Genomic DNA, 26545 nt, shown 5'->3' on the forward strand with positions numbered 1-26545 from the left:
GGAGGTAGCATGATATAAAACAGATGCATGACATGCAATGACACCCCCAAAATGTAGTCTGGCCTTGAAGACACTGGACCACACCCGATCTGTGTGCACAAAATGCCCCAAAATGCAGAATTCAAATGTTTTACATGCATAAAATGTATTTAATCGAATTACTCATCACATAACCTACAACAATTGTCCAATACAGCAGAAACAACTATCTGTCTCACGTATACAAAAAAATATTTGGTACTTGTTTCCTATCTGGGCGCCCACTAAGTTAATTGAGCACCATGCTATTCTCCGTAGTGAAATCTGATCGCATCGCATCGTACACATACACGATATTGAACGATGCGATGCGATGCGATGCGATCCGATTCGATTTCCCATAGGAAACAATGTTAAATGGCTCAATTTAGCCAAATTATCATAGGAACAATAGTAAATGGGCCAAAAACACCCCTGAACATTGAAATGTCCCCCCAAAAGTAGTTGACGCCACCCCGCCATCAACGTGAACCCGAAGCGTGGCGAGCGCAGCGAGCCCGCGAGGGGCGGCGGTACGCGTCCTCCGACCTTTTCATGCCCTACTATCCACTAGGGCGTGGAGTGAGAATAGAATAGTGTGGCGAGCGCAGCGAGCCACCGAGCCCGAAGCGTGGCGAGCGCAGCGAGCCCCGCGAGGGGACGCGGATACCTTCACAGGTAAACGCGTCCCTTTGCGGGCTTCCCAGGTGTCCGCGTCGCCATGGACACCTGGGAAGCCCGCGAGGGGACGCGTATAACTGTGAAGGTATCCGCGTCCCCTCGCGGGGCTCGCTGCGCTCGCCACGCTTCGGGCTCGGTGGCTCGCTGCGCTCGCCACACTATTCTATTCTCACTCCACGCCCTAGTGGATAGTAGGGCATGAAAAGGTCGGAGGACGCGTACCGCCGCCCCTCGCGGGCTCGCTGCGCTCGCCACGCTTCGGGTTCACGTTGATGGCGGGGTGGCGTCAACTACTTTTGGGGGGACATTTCAATGTTCAGGGGTGTTTTTGGCCCATTTACTATTGTTCCTATGATAATTTGGCTAAATTGAGCCATTTAACATTGTTTCCTATGGGAAATCGGATCGCATCGCATCGCATCGCATCGCATCGTTCAATATCGTGTATGTGTACGATGCGATGCGATCCGATTTCAGTACGGTGCCGTACGTAGAAAACCTGGGCGCCCAGATAGGAAACAAGTACCAAATATTTAATACATTTGTTTAAACATGTTCACAAACAGCATGATGTATGACTGAGCACAGACGAACGCACCAATAAATGTCAACAAAGCTTTCACAAACAGCCATTCCCAAGCAGATCTCTACTGTGTGTAACAGTCATCATTATCTGTCCCATGACTACCTGCAAATAATACAGTTCTCCAATGAGTATGTATGTATTTTATACACAACAGGTATTTGCTATAGTGCAAACCCACCCTTACTGTACCAAACCTACATATGAACACCCTACCCCTATACCACCCATTCACATGCAAGATGGTGTAATCCAGCTGTTCCCAAACTTTCTTGAACCAGGGCGCCCTAGAATATCAGCATTTGTTCAAGGCACCCCATGTCAAAAGTTTCTTATGGATAAATAAGAATAAAGTAAATTGTACTTAACGGTCACCTTCAGATTCAGTTATGTGTTGGGGAAAATAGTTGCGGTTCTAATCCATACATGGTATGATAGGCAAAACCAGTGCTAGTGGCTGCCAATCAGTTTGGGCATAACTAATTTGTATTGGTTGTAGACCCACCAACCAGAGGCAACCACTGCAAGCACCCCTAGGTACCCCAATTTGCCGAGGCACACAGTTCAGGAACCACTGGTATAGGCATATCTTCATGGGAAAATCATATAAATGATAAATGCACTTTCCGATCATCTTTTCCAAGCTCCAGGTGGATTTATTTTAAATGCATTTGGAAACTAAGGGGCCAATTAAGTCGTATGTTAAGGCCAAATTCAGCCCCGTCCCTGATGTTCGCGGTTTGCGCAGGCGCAAACTCCAGAAGCAAACGGCGAGATTTGCACGTACAGAGCAATTCGCTTGAGGAGGAGAGGGAAGGAGATGGTCAGGGGAATGCCAACCCGATGATATGCAGCCTAACAGTTCTGAATGACGCCTTAAATTCCTTTGTCATTATTTGTAGCTCATTTACTGCAAATTGCATTAACAATAAATCCCTATGTGGAAGCTACAACGGGAATCACCCATGTGGGGAGGATGTAATCTTTCCCACCCCGCACAAAAATACGTTCAGCGCTACTGAGTCAAGCCATGGCATGACCTGACTATAAGGGTAAGATGTATGTGGACACAGCCGTACCAAGACCAGATTAATGACAAGGGATTAGGGGACACAAAAGGTCCATCTGCTGCCATGTTTTCTCTAACAACTTCTGTTAGCCCCTAGTAGGAGACCAGTGACAACCGAAACTGAAAAGCGCAAGAGATTGACGGCCCGATTTAGAGATGCCACAAACTCCATTGCAGCTACCAATAAATACGCATATGCTATGCAAAAACATGCCAATGTCACATCTGTCGGGAATTACATTAAGACGTCTACTGCAGGCCCCCTGGACCTCAGGTGCATTAGCAACAGTGGGCGCAGTGGACTCTTCACTGGGACTGTCACTTATCGGACCCCATCTCCAAGTAAGTTTCTTGCTAAATTCCAATTTGTCTGAAAATGATCACATCTGCATTGATAATGAGCCCATATTAGTGACAATGTTAAAATCATTTATGTCACATTTTAACAAATGGGCCAAAAAATGCCCATGTATTTCTTGTTTAAATTGCAGCAGCTGTTACTCCTGGAAGGTGTAAACATACCTTGTATTCAGTATTATGCTTTGGTGGCTAACAGCAGATATGCTCTATATCTAGATTACATATATAATTGTGTATATAGGAATCGGGTGTGGTACAGGGGTCCGACAGTCGGGATCCCGACAGTCATTAGCACGACGTCGGTATCCCGACTGGCCAGATCCAGACAGCATGGTGAGCGCAACTAAGCGCCTTGCTGGCTTGATGGCTCGCTACCCTCGCCACCTATTCTATTCTCCCTCTATGGGGGTCGTGGACCCCCACAAGGGAAAATAGCAGGTGGCCGTGGGGATCCTGGCTGTCTGTGTTTTGACAGTCGTGATCCCGACGTCGGGTAAATGCCTGTCGGGATCCCGACTGTCTGGACCCCGTCTGGCACCCATAGGAATCTAAATCAGGCCTTCTGCCCACATATGGACCTTTTGAGTTTACTTCATGCTTCTTCTGGTTGCCTTACCACCAATTTAACTAGCAACTCTTTAATTTTTACCCCAAGGTACGCCTGGAACAGTCTCAGGAAACAGGTTTATGATCTTCCATCTTCCTGTTCTGTATTTATCCCATTAATAACTTTTTTGTATTTTCTAAATGGTGAGGCAAACATAGTGGTTTTTGGATATGGACTGCTCTGCAGTTTTCACACCGTCTTAGGACAAGTATCCGTCTCTTAATTTTCCTCTTTTTGTTTCTTTTCAAGTCTGCAGAAAAATCCCGCAATTACTCTCCCAGCTTCCAATACTGACTTGTCTAGTTCTTTAGGGCCAGATGTACAGTATAAAGCTTCAAATAATGAATACAATAGAGAGTGACCAACCAGCCAATTAGCTTCAACCTGTAATTTTTTAAACATACCCTTTAGCATGACAGGAAGGAGCTGATTGGCTGGCTGTTTATCACTCTCCATTTTATCACTTTTTGAAGCGTGATACACCTGGCCCATAGACTGTGCTGTAACACACCACAGGGGTAATGTATCAAGCAATGAAAAAGTGTAGAAGTGGCATCATAGAAGTCAATCAGCTTCGAGATAGCATTTAATAAACACACAGAACTAGGGATGGCCATCGCTGCTAATGCCATCGATGGTGATAGTGCAAATGACCATTAGCATACTATGTGATGTATGACCATCAATGGTTTTAACTATCGATGGTCATCCCTTTTATTTGACTTAGTGGCCCGTGGGTCAATCAGAATGTGGAGGTGAGTCTTTGCAGGTGTCGGAGGTGGAGCTATGTCTCTGCCTCTTCGCTAAGGAATGGTTTTGCTTTGAAATCGATGGAGGGAAACCATCTGGTTCTGGGCCATTTGATACAGTATATCACTTTAAAACAACATAAAAATTAATCAAATCTGAAAATCGTTGAAAATTTTATTTTATAAATTATATTTTCAGAACAATATTGTGCATTTTACCCTGTAACTGTTAGCTCTACAGATGGAATATCACCCTAATAATCTGCAGCTTTAGGGGGGGGTATTCAATGTAGGGTCATGACTGTCGGGCTGGCCCAACAGCCATGACCCTGTCCTGTTTTCGGCCGGCTCCACACTGATTTTGCAGGCGGGATTCAATGTCTTGACTGCCGAGCGCCGAGAAGGGGCGTGGCCACTAGAAGCGGGCAGAAATTGGCAAGCTACAGCCGGGAGTTCGACAATTCCCAGACGTTCTCAACAGAACATGCCCGACTGCTTGTAAAGTCGGGCACTTTCTGCCAAGATTTCTGTTCAATGCTATCGGGGAAGACAACATTAAATAGGGCCACTCCGCCATTTCCCCCCTCGGAAAAATTACGGTGGGAGATTGAATACACCCCTTAGTATAACCTGAAATAGCAAATAAAACATAAAGTGTCTACACATTTATCTAACCAGTCTATCAGTATATTTCTGGATTTTCTCGCCTTTTGTAGCACATTTACCTTGGAACTGCAAAGCAAGCTCTGCACACACTCATCTTGTTACCATTGTTCTTTACACAGATATTTAAAAAATCAGACAAATGTTCCAGACAAATGTTTAAATTGAATACTCACTTGTGGGCTATAAATCTTCAGCTGTGCACTAATCTAAAACCCATGTTTCTAAGCAGAAAGTTTCACAGGTTTCCAAGGAGTACCTCTTTCATTTCTTTCCTGTAATGCAGCAATGCCATTTTATGGAATATATCAAATAAACAGTTTGCTGTGGCACCCTAGGGTGCCTTGAGGCAGTTCCAGGGGTGCCCTGGGTTGATGGTCCAGAACCATATAAAATGATTTAAGATCCATGTAATAGGCAAAGCTGGTGATTGGTCTTCCCATCATAAATCATGAGGACAATTTAAAGCAAATCCTGGTACTCACCCTAAGGTTGACATATATAAACAAATATTAATTACTATTTTATTTATATATTAATTTGCGCATTTCTGAAAAAAAAAACTTTTGTCCTAGGGGGTGCCTTTGAAAAAAATTCTGTTACTCTAGGACACTGCGATTCAAAAATCTTTGGGAACCATTGTGGAAGATTCCAAGAAAATTGTTGGCCTTTCCTTGGTTTACTTCTTTGTCATTTAGGGCCGGATTCTCTAAGCTTCAAAAGTGATAAAATAGAGAGTGATAAACAGCCAGCCAATCAGCTCCTGCCTGACATTTTTGCACAGTCTGAGACATGGCAGGTAGGAGCAGATTTGCTGGCTGTTAATCACTCTCCATTTTATTACTTTTGAAGCTTAGAGAATCTGGCTCTTAGTCTTTAAGTTATTCATAATATTGTAATAATAGAAAACCATGGTAACTACAGTCACATGGCACATGATGCAGTGAGCAGAAACGGTTTGAAATGCCCTCATTGGCTCTTCTTTCTATGTAATATAAAATCCTCTCCTTTCTGTTATCCCTTATGTCGGCATGAGAATATGGAATGCCATTGATTGGCTAACCATCTAACTAGGATACGTGGCTTGCCATTTAGAAAAGGTGGGTGGATGTAAGTGGTGCACAACAGGGACAGAACTGTATAGTGTGACATGTAGAAGGAAAGAGTTTTTTGCTCAGTATAGTTTTTGAGAAGGAACAGCAGTCAAAATTCAAAAGTTCACATTACTAACAGATCCCAATGCATATTTTGGGCTGCAATATTTTCGCAAACTGTGCAAAGCAAAATGCAGGTTTGCACGGTGCAGGATCTCACTGTGGCGGGGCAGTGTATACCTGATCACTAGGATCCAAAAATTAACAGCTGTGCGATCAAGTCTCAATCAGGCCCTTTGGCCCTATACCTAAACCGCCCAGCAGCCTAACCCTAATACCCCCCCCCCCCCCCTCCACCACAGCCCTATTTATTAAAATTCCTTAGAAGCGAATATTGAGAAGGTAAAAAAAAATGCATAGACTAATAGATTATCATTTAAATAACATGAACATATTAATAAAACAGACAGACATTAAGGTTTCCTTTTACCTACATTTTGTAACCTTAAAGCTTTTCTATAATTCATGAAGGAAAAATTAACACTTAGATGCCCGCTGCATGCAATATGACTGCAATCATTTTACTTTGGAAAGTAACTTTATTTTTAAAGCGGTTTCATCAGAATAAAGTGAATACTATAATTACTAATAACTTATATAGTGCCAGAATATTCTATTTTCCTTTACAATTGGGAACAATACAAACAATAGTTATAAAACAAGATTGGGTAACAATGGACAAACAAAAAAGAAGGAGGTGCCTGCTCGTAAGCTTAAACATAAACCCTTTTTATAAATAGAAACGATTTCAAGCGTCACCAATTGCCTAACCCAAGATGTTTGTGAAATCAGCGCTTTTTTTCTTAAGCAAAGTCTTCAGTTTTCTAAATTTGGGCACGGCGTTACAATGTGTGTTTACAAACACTGTTTTTGTACTTCTTGTTGGATGTCATCTTCAATCAGTAATGCAAACACCAGGCTCTTGTGGGTGCCGGATGACTTCCCAACAGTCAGGATTCCAACAGTCATTACAACGACGTTGGGCTATTCTCCCTGGTAGGGGTCCATGACCCCCATAGAGGAAGAATAAATTAGGTGGTGAGTGCAGCGAGCCACCAAATCCACGGCGTGGTGAGCACAGCAAGCCCGCAGGGGGCTTCATTGGGCTCGCCCCGCTGTCTGCGTCCTGGCAATCGGGATTCCGGCGTCGGACAAATAACTGTCGGAAGGTCATACCACACCCGCTCTTGTGCAACACGTCTGTGAAATCATTTATTAGCAATTATTTATATAGATCCACAGCTGGATTAAGGGAAGCACATGGGGTGGAGTATCTCCCGATCCCCTTCTCTCACAGGGCTACCCCTGGCCGCAGCTGATCAAACCTAGCTGCTGCTTGCACAGTTAGGCTGCACAGGGTTCCATGGCTACACTAGTAGCAGGCTAGCTTGACTGGACCACACCTCCTTCCAGCGTCACTAAGAAGAGATGGACCCTGGCAGACTAGACACTGGACAGACTTTTGGGCTGCAGCTCCTGCACTGATAAGAAGAGCTGAAGGCCAAGCAAAGTAGCTGGGACTTTGGAGAGGCGAGTACTCACCTCACATAGTAATAAGTGTTACAGGGGGAGATTTTCTAAACTAAAAATGCGGTAAAAACCCTGTTATCGGGTTTTTACCGTATTTTGGGATGCTCTAAGCATCCCCCACTGGGTTATCGCAACGGGGGGGCATCGCCAGAAAAATCTGCCAATGCCCCATAGAAGCCTATGGGCTTCTACCGCATACCACCGCAGCCCCGCATTGACCCCGCCTGAGCTGTGCTGCCCGGACCTGTGACCTCTGTCCCGCTGTCTCACCCGTAGGCTGCAGTTTCCTGCGGGTGGTGGGAAAGTTGCGAGAGATCACCGCTGCTCTGCAAAGCATCAAGTGATCGCAGAATAGATGCTGTGATAAACAGTTCAGAGAGATGGGCCGAGGAGTACCCAGCTGCCGAGTGAGTGCTGGGCATGCACTCAAAGGCCCTTATTCAGATCTGATTGCAGTACAAATTGTTCTCAAAATGGGCAAAACCATGTGCACTGCAAGTGGGGCAGAAGTAACATGTATAGAGAGAGTTAGATTTGTGTGAGTTATTTTGTTTCTGTGCAGGGTAAATACTGTCTGTCTTATTTTTACACTGCAATTTAGATTTCAGTTTCAACACACCCCACCCAAATTTAACTCTCTCTGCACATGTTACATCTGCCCCACCTGCAGTGCACATGGTTTTGCCCATTTTGAGAACAAATTTGTACTGCGATCAGATCTGAATAACAAAATGGCAAAAATGGGTGGATGTGCCTCTAGGCCATGCCCTTATCCAACTGACATTACATGGGAGGGTCCTGAGTTACAAGCAACAAAAATTGGGAGGTATGATATATATACATATGTTCATGGACTTACCATGTCACACACAGTTCAGAAATGACACTGACCATACCTAACTCCATATTGCGTAACAGCAGGGTCACTACTAAGGTGGTGTGGAGTGTGCCACATTAGATATAGCTCCAAGGTAGGGGGCGCTGTTGGTCGCACTTGTTAATTATGTTTTCTTTTCTTTAACTTGTAGTTATCTTCTTGTTTGAAGCAACGGGGGTTATTCTGATTTACAAATAACCTACCATGCGTTTGCATGGTAGGTTATTTGTCTCCTAACAAAAATTAAACCTAGAATAAATGAGTGTGCGTGACATGTGGTAGGGAATATAGATTGTAAGCTCCACTGGGGTAGGGACAGAGTGTTCAAATATTCTCTCTATAAAGCACTGCGGAATATGTGTGCGCTATATAAGAAACTGTTAATAAAAATAATAAATGTTTAGCGTCTGTACATGTGCATTTATGTGAATGCCCAGTGTTTCATGGGTGTCCCCATGAAAACGCTGGGCGTTCCCATGTAAATGCGCCCGGTTGCGGGGGACGGGCAGCTGACATCAGTGGATGTCGGGGGGCGGGCAGCTGACATCAGTGGATGTCGGGGGGCGGGCAGCTGACATCAGTGGATGTCAGCTGCCTGTCCGCCTGCTTCCCACACAAGGCGCGAGCAAACCTAAGATCACAGAGGTGTCTTAGATCTGTGAGCGGTTGCAAGATCATTAGATGGTCAGCGATCATTTTGTCCCCGCACGCAATCCTGCAAATGTATGTATATGCAAAACATCCCATGCTTGCGTAGTGGTGGGGGTGGTGGGGGTAGTGTGGACGGCATTAGATCCACATGCAAAGCGCAACATTTGCAGTTTTGCATATGGACCAGACTAAGGGCCTTATTCTGGTTGGTGCGGTCCGTACAGAATTCTTTCGGAGGGCACTTTTTAGCCATCTGCGCATGCGTAGGCAACGCAATGCGCATGTGCCACGCATGGTCTCCGTACTCGTTCTCACTAATACCGTCCAGAAATGTGCACCAAATCTACTCGGGAAATATGGGCGTAATATGGGCGTCATTCGGCCCTACACAAGGGCGTGGTTTCAAAGTGGGAAAAACTGGGCGTAAAACTGGGCGTAAATCTGGGCGTACACGAGGGAGTGCACGAACTGTGGTAGGTGTGCATTCGGACAATACACCGACTGCAAACGAACCATGAAATATGCGGTCTTCATAAGCAAGTTTCACTTTGCGGAGAGCACTTGTTCATGCGCTAGGCATTCGGTTCGCCCAATTAGTACGCCCACACCTGAAGCACTCTCAGCTGAACACAATACAATCCACTCCTCTACTCATTAGTGATTAATTACACTCTTTTCATAGCTTCAATTGGAAGCATTGCTGTCTAAATGGCCCATTACTAAATACACAAATATATGCTAAAAACACGACTGTTTGACACATTGTAGAATATTGCATTTGACGTGCAATTATTATATAATATGCATACATAAAACATAGGTAAAGGGGCAACAATAAATGAATAGCACTTTACATTATGTAAGGGTTAATCTAAAGTGGTAGTAATGTGTTAAAGTATCAATTAGGAAATAATTGATGACAATTCAAATCAATCCATTTTTTATGAGGTTGGCTAATTGCATAAGTGTGTCATGTGGCAGATGTATGAGTTCCGATTAGAGTAGTAAGGTTTGCGAAAAATACACTGCATTGGCGCATACGGGCAGCTTCCCGTCCGTTCGGACGCTGTAAGACCGTGCATAATCTTTGTGTTCCCACCGCACACGCACGGTTCGGATGTTGTCCGAAAACACACCATCTTCTTAGAGAGTGAGTCCGACCGAATGCGGACGACATGTGGGCGTTTGTTCTTACAATGTCCGCACAGCGTGGCGTTCAGTCAGCTTCGAAAGAATTCGGAACGGACGGCACCAACCAGAATAAGGCCCTAAGATCCAATATGTCAAATGCAGCCAGTTTGGGAATTACTGTGAATCTACGTATTTTGAAAGCGCCAGTCAAGTCCGTGTTGCCAGGTAAGGACCCGGAGTTGCCTTGTAAATGATGCCGCTTTCAAAATACGTTCTGGTCTGCAGAAAATTTGCAGAACAGTCTGCACCTCGCAGGCAATTACATACTGTCCCACTTCTCTGACTATGGCACAATTCCTAGATGATCACTACGAGTCTGGAACTGTTTATGGCATCCACCGAGCAGGATAAGAAAGCTGCACCAGTTTTTATTAAGAGTCATCAAAAAATTGAGAGGACATGTTTTAGCTGAATGAAAGCTGAGTCACATTTGGAATTGTGCGTCATAAATCCATATGGAAATTGTAGCTAAAACTGTAAAATGTAATTAATAAGGAAATTAGACATTTTTACAAATAAGTAATATTAAACTAGGTTTAGTAATTTAGCAAATCATTGTTCCACAGTAGACTTGCAAAGAGAGAATCGCTTGGAATTACTGTAGATGGTTTTTCCCAGACCTAGCCCTATGAACAGATCTCCCCATGGTCCAAAACACAAGAACATTTCAAGTGATGTAATAAAAACTTATACAAAGATAACTAACACGTAATAAAAAAAAAAAAGTCCAGATGGCTCCTCACTGATGACTCATTACAGCTATAAACCCAAGTGAACCAAGCAGTATTTTAGTAGAAAATAAAAAGGTTTATGATACTGAAGTGTTAGGAGGGTGGTGTTTGATGTGGTGTTTACACTTTTGCATAGAGCACATTTTCAGACTTTTCCACCTTGCATTCCTAGATGCAGTCTAGCTTGTGGAAGTGTCTCCTGAAAGCCCGATGTAGGTGTTTATCTTTCTATGCTCTGCAGCAATTTCAGGCAATGGTATACGGCAAAGTGCATGGCCCTAAGACATGTCCGATAGAAATATTAAATTCAAACGACTGGGAAAACGTGGTCAGAAGGGTATCACTATCAACCTTGCGACTGGAGAATTTGGTGCTGTTACCAGGTGCCAGAGTTTTAAATCTCCTTAATTTTCTTGGACTCGGCTTATTAGTTAAAGGTAAATAATCTGGGGGCTGTTATTGATATCATGCTACAACCAGTGGCAGATTTCCCACAAGTGCCTAGATACGCTACCTGCTGCAACGCCCGTCCCCAAATCATAGCCCTGGACTCTGTTATTGTAGCACCATTGAGTAAGGGGAGGGGTGTTGAGAGGAGTGATTTGCATGCAATGTAGTTATTGTCTGCTGAGAGGGTTCAACTTCAGAACCTGAGCCTGTAGTGACAATGGCCCTTATTCTGGTTGGTGCGGTAATATCCGCGTGCGTTCGTGCCGCCGATGTTTTGTGTCTGCGCATGTGCAGAGGCGTCTCTGCGCATGTGCGAGCGGGGCGTACGGCCAAATCCCGCATGAAATGTGAACACTCCGAACAGGGGGTGGAGAGGGGCGTGAAGGGCTGTTTGGGCTCATTACCATATGCATACGCCCCGCGTTTCATGGGCGTTCCCATGCAAACGCTGGGCGTACGTATGGTAATGCAGTCGTGACGCACGTGTATGGGGCGGACATATGACATCGCCGGATGTCAGCTGCCCGCCCAGATCCCTGCTTTTGCACTGAAAAATGTCCGTGTGGTCTGAGGTTGCGGGAGCTGGTGGAGCACTCGGTCCTGCATTCGATGGTCTGCGACCATCGTATGATGGGGGAGGTTCCCTGAGATGGAGGAGGCGTATTCCGTGAAAAATACACGTGCGGTCCGTTCGGCCAGCTTCTTACCGCGTACGGACGGAGTTGGCGATCCGTATGGAAGGCGGGGTTTCGCACGCACGGTCCTGGCCGCATATTCGGATCCGGCCGCACCGATCAGAATAAGGGCCCATATCATGTCTATGCAGAGTCACATACACTGTTGCAGGCAGGGTCTGCAGGGTTTACAGTCGATAAGTCAACAGTATAAAGGTAGGCATGGTTTAGGTCGACATAGCCACAATATCGACATGAAAAAAAGGTCCACATTTTTTTTACAAAAATCGACGTGTTTATACTTTACATTAATGGTCAACCTGTAGACCTAATTAGGACTGTAATTACTGTCGACAAAACAATCCACACCCCTGCAGCTATGCTTAGCTGACATGACAGTATTGTGATTTAGGCAGGGGGAGATGGGGAATGATTAACCCTGTCAAGTCCAACGTCTAGTCAGGCTCAACAGCCTAAAGGTGCCCATACATGCTGCGATTATCGCATGTGTTTTGTACTTTTAAACTACAAAACGCATCGCATGTGCGATAATCGCAACATGTACTGTACCTGCGGGGATGCGATGCAATGCGATGCGCGTCCCCGCAGGTACGATATTGTAAAGCACAAAAAGTATCTGCAGGCAGTACTTTTTGTGCTTCATTGCATCGCATCGCATCAGTACAGGAGTACTTGCGATGCGATGCAATGCGATGTCCATTAGTACCTATAAACTTAAAAAAAAAAGTTGCTAAAATCGCATCTCATCGCATCGCACCCACAAAGTACAGTACATCGCATCGCATCACATCCACTTCAATTGCCAAAATCGCATGGCAGCTTGAAGTACAAAACACACAGCACAGTGAAATCGGTGCATGTATGGGCACCATTAGCGCTAGTAGCAGATCCAATGGTGAGCCACTTTAAAATAAGAACATTAACATCGTTCAACATTCAATGTCGACCATTTTTGAATAATAAAAAAATGTACAATTAATTTAAACATTTAAACCAGACTGAATTGCAAAAAAAAAAAATTGGACTGCAAAAGGTTAAGTACAGGAAGGTAAATAATATTGTGCCTAGGGGCGACCTGAACCCTAAATTTGCCTCTGTCTACAAGAATCAAAATCTCTCATTCTAGAGTAAAGGAACACATCCCAGGAGCCGTGTACTTTAGCTCATAAGATTAGAAATTACTGCAGGTGCCTAACAGTTGGAAGTTATTGCTGTTGGTGCCAGATCTTCTGTGAACCCTTAGAAGATTGTGAGGTACTTGTGTATTAGCAAGGCGCCCACTAAGCAAATTGCTTAGTGGGCTATTCTGCATAAGAACATTGCATCGCATCGCATGGGCCGTTTTAGTGCTGTGCGATACGATTTTCCTATGTAATTTATTCACTGCTCTCTTGGCCCCGGCGGATCGCATCGCAGGCGATCGCACCGCACGCAAAATCGCATGCGATGGCATGCGATTTTATAGGGTGCGATGCCATTAAATATACTGTATACTTGTATGACATGCAATGAGGTTTTAGGCACTGCCCCCCCCCCCCCCACACACACACACACACACATACACTTATCTCTGTCCATCTCTCTTCATAACTTAATATAGAGACCCCTTAATCCAACTTAAAACCAACCAGTACTTGTTAATAAACCTACTGTATTTTACAGAATCTGTCACCACATTCTGGACCCGTGTTAATTATTTCAGTTTACGGATAACCAAATGCACTTCTAGGTTACAGAGGTGTCTCCTGGGATCAGATGGTAGAGGTGTATCTTGGCATAGAGTACTCTTGGCATACAACACATCCAATCTCACCAGTGCAAAAAAACAATACCTTTTATGGAGCATATCAAGGGCACCTGCTAGTTTATTCCTCAGTGACAATGTTAGTTCCTAGCTGCCAAAATGGCAGCTTCCACTGTATATAGGTGACAACTATACTTTAAAAGTCTGTAATGTATAAAGAACAACTTAAACCCTGTACAGGGCAACCTGCTCTCATGCTTTGTGCTGAGCAGGGGCTTTGCCTATTGTTTATGGGCAAAACCCCGCAATCTAGCCGGATTGGCTTTCCCTGTGGGCGGTGCTATACATATAGGTCCTGATTCTGGTTCACTAGCAAAACAGCACTATATTGTTGCTTTGCGAGCAAACTAACGCCACCCACATGAACACTCGCCCCTGCTACCTTGCATAAACATCCATTTGCAGCCTTGCGTACGGGCCCGAAATTATTCATTGGTCATCGACCATCAAATGATTTCTCAAGAGTTTGCTAATCTAAATCAATCCCTGGTGACTTAGAACAAGGTGGACAGCTGCCTGCCCCGTGAAGGCAGGATGCCACCATATCGTTTTCATGGGTACACCCAAGAAACGCTCCCAGCACACCTCCTGCACCCCCTCCTGCTGTAAGTCTCCGAGGGCGCCCGCAGAGACGACCTACACATTTGCATATTAGCATATGAGCATGCACAGATCTTTAATATCGGTCCCCGTCCCAAATTTGCAACGGGGCAAACCAATTCGAATGAGGGCCATAGAGAGATCATTACATATTGCCCCGTGTGTATGCCCCTTTACATGGCCACACACATCAAACTTTAGCTGACACTTTGTATATCTGTTGCAAGGAACAAAAAAAAAAATCAAAATCTCCAAGCATCTTTGGGTCACCTTATCTCATTTAAACGCCCTCTTTACAAATCATCCACTGTTGCCACAATACCATGTGTGCTCATACATAAATCAGAAACATATGACAAACATCATGCACAATCATCTAAAATGTCCTTGTATCAGGGCATGAATCACGAATTAAAGCTGTGAGTTTTAAAAGTAAACTTTTCCACAACATCTGGTATGAATCAGTTTTCCTAGCAACCATTACTCCATTACAGAAATGTCACAACTCTAGAATAATGCAATATAACATGCAGTTTACAAAAGAACATTTTCTTAAAATCTGTTCAACTATTGGAATACCCCAAACCAGTATATTGCATAGTGGTCTAATACCAAACAGAAATATATATGGTGAAACATGACAGACACAATCAGTTATGGCAGCTGCCAATCAAAACATATGTAAACAAACAATGCATAATCCTGTCCACAATACATAGGGTGTGGATCATTAAGTTTACAACAAGCATTAGGTTGACACCATTAGGTCGACATGCAGATAGGTCGATATGGATCAAGGTCGATATGTGTCTAGGTCGACAGGGTCATTAGGTCGACACAAGCATTAGGTCGACATGGGCAAGGTCGACAGTCAAAATGTCGACACATGGTTTTCCACTGTGTGTTTTTTTTTTTCAACCAAATGTCAAAACAGTCGACATGGACACAGGTTAAAGTGCAGCGCATCCCTCGCATGTTTCAGGCACACTATTTTATTCTCCCACCACGCTCTAGTGAATGGTAGGGCATGAAATACCGCCTGTTGGCACAAGTCCGCTCAAAAAATTTGAAAAACCCCATGTTGACCTTTTTAACTGTAGACCTTGCCCATGTTGACCTAGACCCATGTCGACCTTTCTGCATGTCGACCCAATGCTTGTCGACCTTCTTGTTGTAGACCAAATGACCGTATCCCACTAAATAAATGAAACAAGAATGAAAGCAAAGCCCAATTTACTTAGGGCCTGATTCAGGTTCATTCGGATGGGGCCAAACCCCTGTGCAAACACCTTTGGAAAGGATCACACGCGCTGTCGGGGGAAAGGGACAGGGCAGACAGGGGACGGCAGCAGGGGTATGGCCAGCATATCATGGGCTTCCCTATAAAACCGCTGGAGGTTCCCCTGGGAACACAGGCGTGTTGATGGCTGCTCGGGGCAGGCAGCTGACATCAGCGCCCACCCCAAATTCTGAGATCAGCTGCCAAAATCAATACTTACTTTGCAGACCGAGTGCTGCGGAATCATTCGATGGTGAGCAAAAAACCAAAGAGATGATGCTTGTAATTTGGGATGACATATAATTAACCCATGAGTTACATCACTAATATCTTATAATTAAATTAAAATAGCTACCACATGCACCAAGATGATAAACGTCAAATGGATTAGAAAAAAAGAAATTCCTCTTAACTGAAGGTCAGACAGTTCTCTAAATATGTGACGTTTGAAGTGAACAATCTAGTTACACCCTTAAGTGCCATACTAACATTCAAACATAGACATGTGACATCAGGACACAATAATCCCACTCGGGCAAAGCGCCACCACAATCTACGCAGAAAAAAGCCCACTTTTAGGTGAAACAATGCCAGTTTTAGCATGAGCTTGGACTTCTTTAAGATCCATCCACCAATTAGAATGAAGGTGGATGGATCTTACTTTTGCCCTCCCATAGGGATGTAAACAAACAGGGAAACAAATGCCCTAACATAATTGCTGCCTTTGTTGTCTGAATGGAAAAACATACACCCCAAACACTTAAAAATGATGTACTGTAGAAGCTACAGCAGCACATTCAAGGAACTAACATATGTGATAGCGATCTTCATAAACGGTAGTGATTGATATCACATATGTTACTTGTTTGAAGAGTTGTACAGATTTCACCTCATAAGGGGAGACACGAATGAAGAACAGCAGTGCTGTACTCTATGTGACCAATAGCTGGACACATCTGAATAGGAAGCAGGCCTATTGCCTCGGTTAAGTCTCTCATGTCTTGGTAGCCTTGGATGCCTGCATACATATGAATGTGAGGTGCACATTGCATAACAACTTTGTAATTGGGTAATGGTGCCTGGAAAATGCACAGTATAAAAATATAATGGTTCAATCACGGCTAATAATTAGTGCAGATAGGTAAGTGCATCAGGGGAAAATGTGGGCTTGTGGCTATGTATATGAACCACCACGGATTACTCATCTTCAGAAACATGTTTCCGCTGACTGCTTGCACATCTGTGACATAAACATTTACCCTTCTCTTAGGAATTTCCCCCTAACTCACACTCCTACACGTTCCAGGTACAGTATGTCACCCTGCTGATTACAGAGGAAGTGTGTGCACTGGTAGTTCCATCTCATCAGACTAGGAGGTCTATTTCAGTATATGGACACTTCTGCTTCACCTATGTCAGTAAAGGGAAGCACCCTGGCTTTTATTCTATGTTACTGTATATGTCATGTAAAGGTATGCAAAACATTATAAAATGTCTGAAAGAGATGAGTTTTAAACCTGCTTAAAGAGAGTTATCCATCCAATCTAATAAATCTATATTAAACTTATCCCACTAGTGATTTGATTGCTGCAGCACAGACATTTCTACACATCTCAGCTTCGTGATTCTACCCTGCCTGGAAAAGTCGACATAGGTCAAAATGGACACCCTATAAGTGCAACAAGTCCTCTCGCATGTCTTGCTGCCCTCTCCAAGTCAGTTTCAAAGAAAAAATCCTGAAAACTCATGTCGATTTTTGACACGTCAAATTTGAAATGTCAACATTATGACCGTGTTGGCATTTTGACCATGTCGGCATAAAGAATGTCGGCATTTTGAAGATGTCAGTAGGGATGGCCATCGTTGCCATTGCCATCGATGGTTGCCATCGATGGCAATTCGGCAACTGGCCATCGATAGTGCTTAACTATGCAATGGATGACCATCGATATTTTTACATATCGATGGTCATCCATTGTGTTTGATTGATTGGCCTGTGGGCCTTTTAAAACACGGGGGCGGGGCTTCGCGGGTGTCAGGGGCGGAGTTATGCTCTGTGTCCCAGCACTTTGAAAAAAAAAAAGCAAAACATCTGGTACTCCCCCATTGATGGCAAAAGTATTCGACATCGGCCATGAACCATCAATGATTTTGAATCATCGATGGTCGATGGCCATCCCTAGATGTCAGAATTTTGACTGACTGCCAATGTTGTCAGTATTTTGACTGTTGGTAAATTGACTGCATCCCAATAATGTGGTATGCCTGTAAATGTGTGTGTGATTTGCAGCACCATTTCCTCTGCACCACCCAAAAAGACTTCTCCTCCAAGGATATTAAAAACCATTTTACAGCAGGGTTGCCGACCCTCCCGGAATTTCCGGGAGTCTCCCGAAAATCGGGTCCCCCTCCCGGCCCCCCGTAAGGGTGGGCAACCCTCCCGGATTCAGGGGGGACCCCTGCTGACCCCCGGATCGCGGCATTAAAATGCCACAATCCTCGGGTCTCAGAGGAGGAGGCGGAGCTAAAATGACACAATTGCATCATTTTAGCCCCGCCCCCTTAACAGAGGTCCCTGAATTCGCTGGTTTACCAGCATGGGGGTGGGGCTTAGTGATTTCACGCTTAAGCCACGCTCCCCGAAGAGCCACTGAAACTCTCCTCTCCGGGCTTCTCCCGGAGAGGAGAATAAGAAAGTCGGCAACCCTGTTTTACAGTCATGTGATAGACTCTCCCAGCCTTCCAGATAATCTCATAGCAAAGGCCATCTCTACATGTAAACTTTGTATGTCCGTTATGTGTGTCCTGCATCCCACACTGAACAGTATGGTGCCTTAAAACAACAACAATAATAATAATAATAATATTTGTAGTTGTAGATTAATCAGCAAAACATTTATTTAGAAAATCTAGTGTGCAGTGTCGCTACAACTGCCGGTTGCGATGAGATGCGCGCTCCCGTGCACATCCCATTACACAGCTCAAACAGTATGTGCTGCACATACTTTTTTTTTCTTCAAAATTGTTTTTATTTTCGAGATCAAACAGAATAACAAAACATTTAGCAAGACATCATTGTAGCTTATAGTCATTTCTAATTTTCATTTCTCTTTTGCTGCACATACTTTTAAGGTGCCCATACACGTTGCGATTTTAACATGCGTTTTGAACTTTTAGAGTTTAAAACGCATCGCATCTGTTAAAATCGCACCGTGTACCTGCGGGGATGCGTTGCGATGCGTGTCCCCACGGGTACAATATTGTATAGCACAAAAAGTATGTGCAGGCAGTACTTTTTGTGCTACATCGCATCGCATCAGTTTTGTAGTACATGCGATGCGATGTCCATTAGGTAACTCTAAACTCAAAAAAAAAAGGCTAAAATCGCATTGCATTGCACCCGCACAGTACAGTAGATCACATCGCATCGCATCCCCCCCTACAAGTGCCAAAATCGCACGGCACAAATGAAGTACAAAACGCACAACACACATATCTGCAAGTGTATGGGCACCTTTAGTACTAGATTGCATTGCATTACATTGCACTGAACAGCGAAAAGCTGTACTGTCTATGTCTGTTTTTCTTTTTAATGTCCAGTAAAATGATGTGTCTGTCAGTGAAACTGCTTACATCTGCTAAACCTGGTAAACCTACAGTAGCTTCCTGAGGCGCAGATGGACCGATACTGTTTGCACATCTATTTGTTTCAGGAAGGAAGCTGTACATCAAGCCGCTATTTAGCAATAGGTTGCTCCCCACAAAAAAAACCAGACTATTATAATACTATAAACCAGAGGTTAGATCTCACTTCCACTGCAACACAATTTCATGATGACTGTCTGGACCGATTTACCAGTATCTCCGCAGGAACCCACAGAAATTGGGACTATCTGCCAAGCACATGTTACCCGTACATTCTATAACTCAGAACCGTTTAAATAATGAATACATCTGCATACACTTACTAGTCTGCACACACTCACATCCTCAGTTACTGGTTGTGTAAAAGCACATGTCACAATCACAAGCCCTGGTCTGTGGGGGGTTTATATAGCCCCAAATATGACAGAAATGATGCATTCTTATACAAACAGGAGCATAGCCATTATATAACACCAGGCACAGCGATAAAGCCACCACAATACATGTACATGAAAACATATATACTGTATAATAAAGACAGGAAAGAACTTTCTCAGTGGATGTGTTTCTCTGACTTTACATCTTTTATGTAATATATACAAATGAAACAAACTCCCAAGCTGCACAGAATACCCTGGATTTCATATATATACCCCCATAAGTGGGGAGCCACATTACACAATTACAGTACATGGACAGTAATGTAGCCACTGCCAGCTACACTGGATGCACAGTATCACACTGCAGACTAGTACACACTCACCACAATACAGTGACCGTCCTAGTAACCGCAGGTAATTGAGAAGGGATGGATTTCCACAATGAAGCAGCTGCCTCTGTCTCACGTCTTTGCTATAACACAGGATAGTGCAAACTTTCAGACTTCACCCTCTGTTCCCTCATTGACAGAGCAGGCCGGCCCCTTCCACATGTCACTGGCTGTCTCCGGCTGCCTCCCCAACAGGGAGGGGACATGTGAAGCCTGGATGTCTGCTTCTTATTGCCATCACTAGCCTTTAAGGTAGTTTGTTTTTTACAAATGATGAATCATTATTATAGTTTGATTATCACATTTCCTGCAGTGTGACCCGTCTCCCTCGCTGGAACAACCCCCCCATAGCACACACTTTATCATGAGACATACTGTAGCAGGTTCTTAGGGGGAAATTTACTAAGATGTGAAATACACTTCACAGGTCTTGTTGCTATGGGCAACCAATCAGAAGCTACTACTTATTTATTTTTCACCCTCTAAAAGATAGTAGACAGGATCTGATTGGTTGCCCATAGCAACGTGACCTGTGAAGTGTATTTCACATCTTAGTAAATAAATTTCCCCCTTATTCTGGTTGACTTGCAAGTCTGTGAATTTTGCAGCCTTGCGAGCCCACCAAGAGCCGCCCGCCCGTAGAACCACCCGACGCCCCACAGGCATGAAAATGGATGATTTGCATATCATCTATTCGCAGCCTTTGTGCAGGGGAGAAATCATTTGATGGTTGGTGACCATCAATTCATTTCTCCAGCCCTCGCAGATCTGGTGTCTCAGACCTGTGGGCGAACTGTGCGAGGACAGAGCGGGCAGCCCATGCCACTGGGCAATTTGCATGGGAACACCTATTGTTCTCATGGGAACGCCCATGAAACGCCGAGCATTCCCATATGCAAATTGCCCAACTTGCTGCTCCACGCCCCCTGTCTGGACTTCTGTGTGCGACCGCTGTAGGAGCTCGCACGTTGTGGCTGCACATGCGCATAAAACCCAATGCGCATGAGCTGTCGCAAACAATCAGTCCCCCCGTGCGAATGCGCGGGGGATCGATTGAATCAGAATACTTCCCATAGCACAAAGAGGATCAGTAGATACTGCCTGAGTAGTAAATTAGGGGCCTGATTTAGAATATAGGGATGGCCGTCGATGTTATCACCATCAAAGGTTGGCAATAGTGCAAATGATCATCAATGGTTGCATACTATGTGATGTATGACCATTGATTGTTTTAACTATCGATGGTCATACATCACATAGTATGCTACCATTGATGATCATTTGCACTATTGCAAATTTTTATTTGACTGATTGGCCCGTGTGCCAATCATAACCTGGGGGCGGGTCTTTATGGGTGTTGGGGGTGGAACTATGCTCCGTTTCCAGAACCCTAACTAAGAAAGGAAAAAAAAACTTTTCGGTTCTGTTTTGCAGTCGATGGAGGAAAACCATCTGGTTCTCCCTCATCAGTGGGAAAACTATTTTACATCGGTCATGAATCATCGAGGATTTTGAATCATCGATGGGCGATGGCCATCCCTGATTCAGATGAAATAGAGTGTGATTTTATTTAGACAGCTAAAAAATTTCCCGAAAATCGCACACGTAATTAGAACAAGCCAGAAATCATTTGTGAGTGTGCAATTACACAATACATATACTGATCTTCCTAAGGTCCCTCCCGAGTACCTGTTATCCATGCAATCCAGGGGTTAAAAAAATGCCTGATTCCACAGTGGACTGATTAAACATGTGTCTCCTCCCCGAGAATTAATGTTATGAAATAAATACTCCCTGCTATGGTGGGAAGTCTGGAGACTTTCATGTTAAGGGGGAAATTTACTAAGAATACGAATACAAAAAATTGTATTCGTATTCTTGCTACGAATGAATACGACTGCATACAGTACCTTGTATGCAATGTCGTGTTCCGGAGGAGAATTTACAAAGCAGTCAAATATGACTGCTTTGTAACCCTCTGATGTATTAATTCGTATTAGCTGGCCATATATACGGCCGCTAATACGAATTAGTGTAGGCAGTCTGCACGGACCAGTCAGATCCGCGCAGGCTGCAGTGTGTAAAAAATATATAGAAAAATAAATAAATAAATCAGCGTGGGGTCCCCCCCACAGCCGCGACCAGTACCAGGCTGAAAGAGCCGGGGCTGGTAATAAAAAATCAGGGAACCCGACAAATAGGGGTTCCCCGATTTTTTACAACCAGCCCCAGGCTCCATGTCCGGGGCTGGTTCCCAAAATAGGGGACTAGGGGTCCCCCGTATTTTAAGAACCAGCCCCAGGCCAGACCAGCCAGCAAGGTAATGTCACAGCCGGGGGACACCTATTATATAATGTCCCGCGGCCAAAACATCACCCTACTGACCAGTCAGCCTGGCCAGGGGCCTGGTGCTGTCCCCGGTGGCTCTGGAGCGGTGGCCACCGGGCTGATTTCAGTGTAAAAAATAGAATAAAAAACTATTGTTTTTAACTGTGGAACTATGAGTCTCAGAAGCCTCCCCCGCAAGCTGGGACTTGGAGAACCACAAGCCCCAGCCTACGGGGCATTAAAGGGCCCGCTGGCACTTGTAGTTCCACAGTAAAAAAAATAGTTAAATAAACACACACTGACCCTGCCTCCCCTGTCATTTGTAGCTGAGGACCAGGGCTTTCCAACGAGCCCAGCCCCGTGTCTCTAGCCCCCCGGGAACCGGAGATATCGACTGGTAAAACTGTAACTTTTTTCCCCATAGGAAAATATGGGACCCGTCAATTCCGACCCCCACCCAGTTCCGATGGGTGCAAGTCCCCCCCACAGCATCACAGAAGCTTGTAATTGATCTCATTTCATTCCAAATCGCTGGGCCTTCAATATGATACCAGGCAGGCCCATATCGGTCAATCGGTTCCAGAGATATTGCATGTAAACCGATTGTTTTATTTTTGAAATGTAATTTCATGGCTGTTCATGTTCTTTGAGGGCAGATTACTCTGGAACCAAACGTTCCAGTTTCACTGGACCAAAATCATTCAAAGCCCACTCAAAAGTTCTTCAATATGATACTTGTCTCATGTAAATGGAAAAAGTATATTCGCTAGGAAGAAAGCAGCTGCTTAAATGTGGGGGCAGTCACTCCCCACTCAAAAACAAGAGAAAGAGGACACACACAAGGCGAGTCAAGCAGCGCTTGTAATGATTGACAATATTAGATATTTAGAAAAGTATAACAAATTTTACTGAATAAAATTCACATGAAATTACAATAATACATAAAAGCAATATAACATGGTAGGGTGGGGAAATAAAAGTAAATTGGAATGAATATTAAAAATAATGATTGTAGCCACGCCTCAATGGATACGTCTGGAATATAAATTGAAAGTGATCACTTTTGGGGACAGGTAAGTGCACGTTACCAATTGGTGAGTTCAAATTCTTTCTGAGTATAGCAGAAGTGGGGTCCTCACGATGTCTGCGGCTGCTTGGATTGCCGCTGGAGGTAATGTCGCTCACTGATGATCATGATGATTGATCACCCCAAAAAAGAGGACTGAAAACATCAGTGAGCGACATTACCTCCAGCGGCAACTCAATGGGGGCTGTGTATAATGTATTACGAGGTGAGCTGTGTATAATGTAACATGAGGTGGGCTGTGTATAATGTAACATGAGGTGGGCTATGTATAATGCAATATGGAGGTGTGTATAATGTAATATGGGGGCTATGTATAATGCAATATGAGGTGGGCTGTGTATCTTATATAATAAGTTGAAGAGTCTGTGTGCGTGTGTGTGCGTGTCCGTTGCATTGCGGGTACACCGTGGCACTCAGCGCTGCCAAATTTGGCAACAAGGTACTTCTGGACCTGGTGGTGTGCACCTTGAAGCCGTTTTTGGGAAATTTCACTTAGAAATTTAAAAAACACCAAGTTTAAATTTGCCTTCATTGATGATCTGGGGAAAAAGATTGACGATCGGGGAAACCGTAGTCGAAGGAACAACTCCACACCTGATATCATTGCTGTCATTGAGTATGAATGACACATTCTAACATTATGGTGAAGGCTTTAAACAATTATTAGGAATAACTGAGGATATACATAGACCACACATCACACACACACACACACACACACACACACAGTACACCACATATGCACACAACACACATATATATAGGTAGCGCACCTCACACACTTACACATTGGACAGAAACACACAACAAAACACACACATAACACACCACAAACCCGTATACACTACAACACACACCCAAAAACAGTACAACAAACACACACACTTAAACATTGTGCAGATACAGAAACACACAAAACACACACTTAAGCATTGTCAGGATACTCACAGCACACTACACACACATATATATGTAGCGCACCTCACATTCAGCAGATACACATAACACAACACACACACATAACACACCACTCATGGTACAACACACACCCACATTCACTACAACACGCACCCAAAAACAGTACAATACAAAGAACACACACAAACATTGCACAGATACACACAGCACACTACACACACACACACATTTATACGTAACACACCTTACGCACTTACACATTGGGCAGATACACACAACACACACATAACATACCTCTAACAGCACAACACACACCCACATTCACCACACACACACACACACACCCAAAAAACAGTACAACACACAAAACACATACTTAAACACTGCACAGATACACAAATGCACAACACACACATACACATACTGTATATACATAGCACACCTCACACACTTACGCATTGGACAGATACACTACAACACACACACAAAAACAGTAACACACACAAACACATTAAAAAAATAATTTGCCATTTATTTAACAGTCTGTACCGGCTAATAAAAACTGTACCTAATGTACCAGCTTTTCTTTTTTCCCCATATCCATCTCTGCGCACCCCGGCCAGTTGCACTGAGAAATCTTTGTCCTGGCCAATGCACCAGTTGATCAATACAAAGTGGGTACACTGCACTCACCCTGTTAGTCAGTTGGATGTTAGGCACGGCTCTGCCTTAAGGGTTTCCCAGACTCTTTTGGTTCATAGATAATGTTTGGTCGATGGGCATGAGCGCTGCATGTATTTGTTTGAAGTTATGAGTGTAAGAAGTTGAAGAATAAGACTGAGATGAAGATTTGTCACGTTATAGTGTACAATTTACTCAATAAATCGTGAAATAAATATGTGTACATAGAAGTACAATCAAGAAATGAAAGTAGAATTAAAAAATAAATTCTGATTCAAACTGATAATTGTTTGGATGGGGTGGGTTGCGAAACAAATCTATAGGTGGAGGGGGTATGGATATTGTGGGCATAATTGGTGTTTGGTACACCTACAGGGGGTCCCCAGTTGATGAGAAATTTTCACTTCAGTGTCACCATAGGGGTATTTCCAATTGGGATTCAGGTGGTCTTTTAGGGGTCCCTTTACAATCCCGTTGGTCTCTTCTCCTGGAGCCTACGGTCTCCCTCAATGATTGACTATCATTAAGGGAGACCATAGGGTCAAGGAGGAGAGATCTACGGGATTGTAAAGGGTCCCTAAAAGACCAACTGGACCCCAATTGGGAATCCCGCTATGGTGACACTGTGACCGTGACACTGTACTGAAAATCCCATCAATTGAGGACCCCCTGTAGGTGTACCAAACACCAATTATGCCCACAATATCCATACCCCCCCACCTATAGATTTGTTTCGAAACCCACCCCCATCCAAACAATTATCAGTTTGAATCAGAACTTATTTTATAATCCTACTGTCATTTTTTAATTGTACTTCTATGTACACGTATATATTTTTTCACAATTTATCGAGTAAATTGTACACTTTAACATGGCAAATCTTTATCTCAGTCTTATTCTTCAACTTATTACACTCCAAACCTTATCGATGCACCCATTTATGATTGCGATGGCTGGATCGGTGTATTGGCCCGGTGGGTGTAGGGAAGAATTTGGCCCATTGCACCCGTTCCCAGCGGTTATGATGTCATGTGGCCAGGCCCGCGGACCTGCTCCCACACTCAGTGGCTGCCCCACTGCTTTACAGATCTCCAGACCTCAGAGACTGTTGCAGGCAGGATCGGTGAGGGGAGCGGCACTGGCAGGGAGCGGTGAATTTTTAATTAATTATGGCACGGTAAGTAATGCCCACCCCGGTCTCCACGCACTCAGCGCCTGTAATTACACACCCTAGAAACTGTACCATTGCAAGTATAGAAATGGATGTGTGGCCACGTCCCTTTCTGATTTTGTACCAATTTCTGACCCTCAGATGTTGGAGGATATGTCATAGGTGCTAAATCTCAGGAGTGGTTGTGGAATTCATCAACACATCAACTCAGGAGCGTTGTGTTTCAAACAACAACACCACACCTGATTTCATTG

At 44.1% G+C, this 26545-nt stretch overlaps 1 protein-coding gene across 1 annotated transcript in view; it reads right to left on the minus strand.

The window, feature by feature from the left end:
- Positions 1-20299, minus strand: part of LOC146042591 (leukocyte antigen CD37-like) — a 102672-nt gene extending 82373 nt beyond the window's left edge. Inside the window, exon 1 of the mRNA XM_083162664.1 lies at positions 20101-20299. The gene's annotated coding sequence lies outside the window, so the exon portion shown is untranslated. The remainder of the gene's footprint in view (positions 1-20100) is intronic.
- Positions 20300-26545: the final 6246 nt, after the last annotated feature.

Source organism: Crinia signifera, chromosome 19 (genome assembly GCF_055691185.1).
Source record: "Crinia signifera chromosome 19, ASM5569118v1, whole genome shotgun sequence".
In the NCBI taxonomy this organism is placed as follows: domain Eukaryota; kingdom Metazoa; phylum Chordata; class Amphibia; order Anura; family Myobatrachidae; genus Crinia; species Crinia signifera.